This window comes from Hyposmocoma kahamanoa, unplaced genomic scaffold, assembly GCF_003589595.1.
Source record: "Hyposmocoma kahamanoa isolate Upper Pololo Valley unplaced genomic scaffold, ASM358959v1 76, whole genome shotgun sequence".
Classification (NCBI taxonomy): domain Eukaryota; kingdom Metazoa; phylum Arthropoda; class Insecta; order Lepidoptera; family Cosmopterigidae; genus Hyposmocoma; species Hyposmocoma kahamanoa.
In genome coordinates this window covers 293506-301338 of record NW_020653900.1, presented here as the reverse complement: position 1 = coordinate 301338, position 7833 = coordinate 293506, and the positions used below count along the sequence as shown (strand labels likewise).

The 7833-nt window shown below is 37.8% G+C and overlaps 1 long non-coding RNA gene across 1 annotated transcript; it reads left to right on the top strand.

Annotated features, from left to right (window-relative positions):
• The first annotated feature begins 285 nt into the window (after positions 1-285).
• Positions 286-6267, top strand: LOC113232379. Its single transcript, XR_003310619.1, has 4 exons — positions 286-355; positions 1368-1404; positions 5850-5873; positions 6239-6267. It is a non-coding gene; the product is annotated as an uncharacterized LOC113232379 (long non-coding RNA).
• Positions 6268-7833: the final 1566 nt, after the last annotated feature.

The following is a 7833-nucleotide window of genomic DNA, read 5'->3' as shown; positions in this document are numbered from 1 at the left end:
CTGTTAGATTTCTGTTTCTTGGAAGATCAGAGTCCACTTAAAAATGTTGTATATTTCCCAAATCGGATAACTACCTCAGCCATATTAATAACGACAAAAAAGTATTTAAAATTTATACTAATAAATAACAAACCAGACCACAGAACTTTAGTTAATGTTAAACACAAATAGTTATCGGATATTTTTAAAAGTATCCTGTTAATAATAACATTTGCAGAAACAACATCATTACGCATATGCAACAATCTTATACGAGTATATATAAGGAAAGGCAATTGTTTCCCCGGTTCCAGTATACCCGTAGCTTAGTAGTAGATTATATAATAGGTGAAAATTGTTAACAATGGAACATAGGGTAAGTTTTATTTTGTCTCCAAAGCTTAGTAATTTTCAAGTATTTCAATTTTGTAACGCCACACCCCAAGAAATATTTTAACACGAAACAATTTAGTAACCTTGCCTTGCTGCTAGATGGTGTTGGAAGTGTTCAATTACGCCGTATAGTGGAGCATATCTCCGAATATTTCGATCGCCCCTGTTTTATGCCCACCGGCGCCCTCTTCTTCGATGTGGCTAAGATCGGAAGGCCTTAGCCACATCGAAGAATTGATTGTACAGCTTCTAAAGAAATATTTTGTTTCGACAAAATCTCGTATTACGTGATCGCCACGTGCACATGATTCGAGACTTCTTGTCGAATCGCTCTTTCCTCTATCGAGTTGAAGGCGCACTCTACTCCCCTAATCCCCATAAGAGCCGGAGTCCCACAAGGTTCTGCCCTCTCGCCGCTCCTATTCTCCCTGTACAATAGCGACATTCCGAAGTATCAGTCTGTAAATCTCGCCCTCTTTGCTGACGACACTGCGCTCTATTATCGGCGCTCAGCTCCAAGTTAGTATCTGCAAAAGCTGCCACCACACGATCCAACCTTCTTAACAAGCATAGTAACCCCTTCATAATAAGTTGAGATTGTACCCCTCAGGCCCGCTACTTACTTTTTAGATTAGCAGATTAAGAGCCTTCAGCTCGCTCATTCATCCAGTGGTGCAGTCAAGGCCATCAGCGTTCAACTGCAAAATGTTCTTCAGAAAAAAAATGCTTTGTATCGAATCTCAGGGCCTATATATTCTAGTACTTCTATCTTAGTTGGGATACTTGGATGAAAGCGCATAGATTCGTCGTTCATTATCATTGACCACCGGCTGCGGCTTCCACCTCGTGAGACGGTGAATTGACATCGAGGATAAGTGTCATTACGTATCTTATGTCAATCGTACACCTACGTGAATAAAAGCCGAAATTGCATTTGGAGAGTCAGGCGCCTTTCTTCACCCTTCCATTTTACAATTTTAGTTTTATTTTTTCAGATGTTATTGCTGGTCTTCATTCTGGTGGTTTTTGCTGGTAAAAATAATAATTATTATTATTCTGCCTCCTATACAAACTCTGCTTTCCATTAATAAAAGTTAAATTAATATCAACATTAAAATCACGTTGGTTAACAAGAGGCCTCAAAAAAATGCTGCACTATAAATAGAAAACTTCGTTTTAACTATTACACACACAAAACAAACAACGATCGACATATGTACCAGAATTACAATAAATGACTCAAAAGTGTATTCATTGTTCTAAGAGAATGGCAAATAAAAATTCGTCGTAAACAGCAAGAATGTTTGCTATCATCTGAAGGTTATGACTCTATATGTACTAAAGTTATTAAGGCGTGTAAAGATCAGATAGGCGGAGTACTTGCCTTTCTAGTGAATCTCTCCTTAGAAACTAGAACTTTTCCAGAGAAATTAAAACTCTCAATCGTAAGACTGTTACACAAAAAGGAAGACACTACAGACATTACTAACTATAGACCTATCACTTTGATTCCAGTGTTTTCAAAAATATTTAAAAAGGTCACGTACAACCAGCTATTATCTTACTTTAATCGATTCAAAATTATACAAGATAATCAGCATGGGTTTCAGAAAAACAAATCAACAGCACATGTAGTGTTTCACATAGTTGACGAGATTTTACAAAATGTAAATAAAAAACTGTACACAACGGGGTTATTTTTGGACATGTCTAGGGCTTTTGATTTCGTTTCACACGACCTATTATAGACTAAATTAGAGCATAACGGAGTTCGAGGACCGGCACAAGCCTGGCTAAAATCTTATCCAACAAATAGGTTACTGTGTGTAGAAATAATCCAACTAAACACAAAGAATTATACCGAAATATACAAATCTGACTTTAAAAGTAATCATTACGGAATTCCCCAAAGTAGGTACTTGGTCCCCTGCTGTTCCTATTATATATTAATAATGTATGTGATAGCATGGAACACGAAACAATTCTTTTTGCGGATAATATTTCAGTGGTTGGTCACTTCTCCAATAAAATCAACATCGGAAGAGCATAAAAACGAATTAAGGAAAACATTGACATCACTAATTGAATAACTAAAAAACCATAATCTTTAAATTAATTTAACTAAGACTAATGTAATGAATTTTAATAAAGATTAATAAAAGATTATAACGGACAAGTTTTGCGAAACAATATCAATGCGACATTTCTAGGATTCATTGTAGACCAAAAGATGTATTGGAAGTTCAAATTAATAAAGTGTGTACTAAAATAAATAGGTTTGCGTTAGCTTTCTACAAATTGTCCAAATTGGCGAATAAATGTACGGCTTTGACAGCCTATTTTACGTAATGTTGAATCTGTACTCAGATACGATACTCGGGGAAGGTTTTTATTGGTCAAAAGTTATGTATACGGGCCGTCTGTAATGTAGCGCCGTATGTCTCATGTCGTCCGCCTTTCAAAACGTTAAGAGTATTGCCCCTCCCATGCCTGTACATACTCGAAGTTGGTATATTTGTGAAACAAAGTCTATCAAAATTCATAACAGCGAAGGTCGTAACTGCCTGAAGCCTAAGGAACCCCAATAAAGTGCCGTTTACGATAAGAACGGTCCGAGGTACAAAATGTCAAGCTTGATGTGCGTACAATACCCAAAACAAAACTATGTGTGGAAAAATTTTTAGTCTTATAACAGATCGCTTTAAGCTTCTTCCATTGACTAGTTTCAAAAAGGAATTGCGCAGGTGCCTCTTTGATTATTTGTTCTACTCAGTTGATGAAATATAAGGAAATTAATTGATGCAAACATTTTTGATGAACTTCACACGATTTTTTAAAGTAGGAAATGGTGTTGTCAACGCGACTAAGTATTATGTTACACCTAGCCATATTTAAATTGTATTTAACTTCTATTATTATAAAATAATAACTTTTATCTTGCATAATTTACTTCATGGACAACTTGTATGCATTGTCAAAATTGTCAATGTAATCTAAAGTAGGATTAAGTGTCGACTGTATGTGTATTGTTACGATAGGTATATGTTGTATAATTTAGAAAAATCGCTGGTTTATTATTTTCGCTTTCGATTGACTAAAATTATCACTGAGAGCAATGATCACATTTTTACAAGGAATGGGTTATCGCGTAGTTAGAAATTATACTCTATTTTATATCTTATAAATATACAAAATAGTTACTCTTTTACGTGTCTCATCTGACGGATTAGCAAGCTTTACAATTATTATTATTTACGTTAAATCATGACATACACGATTATGACATCTCGTATTAAATTTAATTTTAACTTTAATTTATTAATTTATTCTCTAATTATTGTTTTTTAACCGACTTAAAAAAGGAGGAGGTTCTCAATTCGACCGGGTGGTTTTTTTTGTATGTATGTTACGCGATAACTCCTGTATTTGTGTACCGATTTTCATGATTTTTTTTTATTGGAAAGAGGGTACCTCCATAGTGTTCCCATTTAATTTTAAAGAAAAACATCCACCTCTAAGGATGGCTGTTCACGCATGAAGATTCATTTTTGTAAATAGCGCCTAAATTTTATTATAAGGAGCCATTATTTTAATGGTTGATTTTGCTATTCTCCAATTCGAGGCGTTTTTCTCTCTCAATATACTTTGAGTAGTGAGAGCCGATTTTTATTATCTTCTGTGCCAAGTCCCGTATAATCGATTCCGGTTAATCGATTTCAATAAAACTTGGTAATTATATGTAATTCCACTTACTTTTGAGGTCGGTTTTTGTACTACTCTGTACTGATATTATTACATTTAGTCTTAATCTATCAGTGTATTATTTGATTATTGTATTTGCATGCTTTTATTTAAGAAGGCCGAATAGGTTTAAATGCTGATTTAATTTTTACCATCAACATATATAATGTACCGTACAATTCTGGACAAGTGAAGCTTCTGTAGCCGTACTTAAGCTTAATGAAATCGAAATTCCTTGTGCTGGGTTTGAAAGCACGGGTACGTAAAATGAACGACCAAAATCCAGGGCTGGCAATTGGGGGAGTTTGCATAGTGCAAGTATGTGAGGTGCGTAACCTGGGAATCGTGACGGACGCCAAATTAAAATTCGAACAGTATGTAGTAAGTAGATACTATATACAAATTGTTTATACAGTTAAAAGTTTTGTACTAAACTCAACTATGCGGACATATGTAATAGGACAATGCTTGCAGGCGAAAACTAAATTTATTCCAAAAGTGTCCAAAACGCTTGCGCACTGTTTTGTTTCTCAATTCCACTCCGAACACATGTTTAACCTTACCTTAACAAAACCAATTTTATGCAAACTGCTTTCCGGTATAATCCAAAATAAAAATACGTCGTGTCTCTTTGAGAAATCACGTTTTCGCAACGCGACAATTAGATTGTCTTCTCGTCAGGTTTGCTCTAGATAAAGTACAGCAGCATTTCGTGGTAGTTTTCGTCATTCTGCAACGAAATGTTGGAACAATATACCTCCTCCGATTGGAAACTGTGCCACAATTATCACGTTCGTACGTAAATTTAAACTGTATTTATTAGATAGGCAAAATAAATGTCATAACTAATGTTGGATCCCGGCTGAATCCGTCTCAAAACGGACCAGACTTCAATGAAACTCGTAATCTTCCGTTTATTGAAGTTTCTTATACTTAAGCGGACTGCATACACCTCTATTCATGATTGAATACGTTATTCTAACAATCGTGATCTATGTCAATCTGACTTAGTTCCGTAATTTAACAAGTCACAAATATCAATGAAATCGAATTAACATTCTCTTATAATATACGAGATATGCAGCGTCTTCTACGCCGTACCGGCCCTATCAATACGCCGCGGACGCCGAGCGGCCAATCAGAACCCCTGAATTATTTACGTAATTCTACTCATATTTGCTCTGACCGGCCAGGCGCGTCTCGGCCGTCTGTAACACCTAAATAGCAGTAAGTTTGGGAATGCACGTTTTGTAAATTATAAGTTGAAAAAGTACTTGTGCTCAATTTAATTATACAAGTGACAATAATAAAGATTGATAAATAATCGTTAACAAGAGAAATAGATACAGATTTTATTTATTTTACAATATAAATTTTATAACTTACTTTATTATTACTAATAGTCATATATTTCACGATTTAGTATTGTTTCATACTATCATAAGTACATATATAAATTATTATTATAATATATTTTTCTTTGTCAAGCGATTTTGTCATTTTGATGTTTAAATTTATGTTATCTTTCGTTCTTGATTGTTAGTGACGTCCGCTCCGTACCTTGGCCCAGTGGCTCCAGTATTATATTATATTAGTCTATGTCTTGGCCACTACAGAATATCAGCGTTGGGTTGTTTTGCTTGCACAACTCGACAAATGCTGAGTGGTGATTTACATTATATTACTAATTATAAGAAATGAGAACAAATAAATATTATTTTCTTTCTTTCTTTCAGATCACTGCTTGGCAGCAAAACTAGGTAAGGCGGCAGTGTTCCTTGGACGAACTCTTTTACAAGAAAACCCAACATTTGGTCCTACCGGGAATCGAACCCTGGACCTCCTCATCTTCTCCGTCTAGCGTCCACAGTATAAACCGTTGAGCCAACGTAAGTCGTCAATTTGCTACAAAATGTTGTTTACGTCGGTTGCTAGCCACTTCATCACGGCACTAATAATAGCCGATTCGTTGTAGAAATCTATAGTGCTGTTATACCCGTTTGGCCACTTCTTCAATATTCGATTTATTATTATATTTACACCTTGCGGCACTGACCGGATGACGGAGTACTAGAGAAACGTATTGGGCAAAATATTTATAAATACATTTTCTATTTATTTGCAGACAACGTTCAAGCTTACCAAAAGGTCTGTGTACTGCTGAAACGAATGTTTGACGACAGCATCGAACAATTACAGGAATGTAAGGATATAGGTAAGATTCCACTAGTAATTAACAAGGAAACTGTATAAGAAGAAAGTGCTTCGGAAGCTAAGGGCGCCTTCAAATTAGACGATTATAGGAGCCGCCGAATATGACAATTGATTTGACAATCAGGAGACGACCAAGTTGTTCCAACATCTGAGTGAGATGTCCGATGAGGCTCAGCATAGATACCCGGCGGCGCAACTTGTCATTGTGGGGGACTTTAATGCTCGCCATCAAGAATGGTTGTACCCATACCAGATGACCGATCACGCCGGAAAAGAGACGCGTAAACTTGCGTTAACGCTAGGCCTCTCCCAGCTCGTCAGTGGCGCCACTAGGATCCCAGATGTTGAGTCACATACGGCTAATTGCTTAGACCTTTTGCTAACAACTGATCCAAACCGATACTCTGTGGTTGTGGATGCCCCATTAGATACTTCCGATCAGTGTCTGATGAAAGCTGTATCCGTGTATACTCCCTACCCGGTCAGGGTTCTAGTGGTATGAGACGGGTGTGTCGATACAGGTTAGTAGATTGCGACGAAATGCGCCATTTCTTTGCTTCATATCCGTGACAGGCTTGCTTTTCTTCAAGAGACTCGTCGAGCTGTGCTGATGCTGTAATCTAGGTCTTGCGTTGAGGTATGGAGTATTATATATCATACTCTAATGTACCCAATGGACCCCAAGCTCGTCCATGGTTTAGTGCTGACTGTAGCCGTGCTTAAGCACAAAAACAGTCGCGTTCCCAGCTTGGGCAGCTGCTCGACGGGCAAAGCTCCGAGTGCTCAAAATCTGAAGAAAACTTTTAATAAGGCCGCCAAGAAGTGCAAAACAAACATTACGCAGGGCAAAGTTCGCCCATGTGCGCTGCATAGGGACCTAACTTGCTTCTTTTCCAGCAGGCAGCAAGCCTTTTTGGTCCCTAGCCAAAGCGGTTGAAACAAAGTTTAGCCGTCCTTCTTTACCATCTATGCTGAGACCGGATGGCTCGCTGGCTCATAATGCGGAAGAGAAGGCGAATCTTTTTGCCTCACTCTTTGCAGAAAATTCGCGTCTGGATGCCGCAAGGAACCGATCACCCTCTTTATCTCACACTGGCTGCAGTATGGCGCCAGTTCGCATGCACCAAAAAGAGGTACTCAGAACTCTGCGAAGTCTAGGCGTGATTAAAGCTAGCGGGCCAGATGGTATTCCAGCAATAGTCCTGTGTAACTGTGCGCCAGAGTTGTCTCTTGTTTTCACACACTTGTTTTGCCTATCACTTGACTCGTGTAGTTCTCAGTTCGTGGAAGCTTGCAAACGTGTAACTTGTTCCCAAAAAAGGAAGCAGAGCAGACCCTGTCAACTTTCGAACTATCTCAGTCACTTCCATACTCTGCAAGATTACGGAACGTGTACTTGATAACCGCCTCCTGGCGTACCTTGAATACAACGATCTCCTCTGTAATCGCCAGAACGGATTCCGACGAGGGCGATTTACTGGGGATCTTCTTGTGTACAGCTCTCAT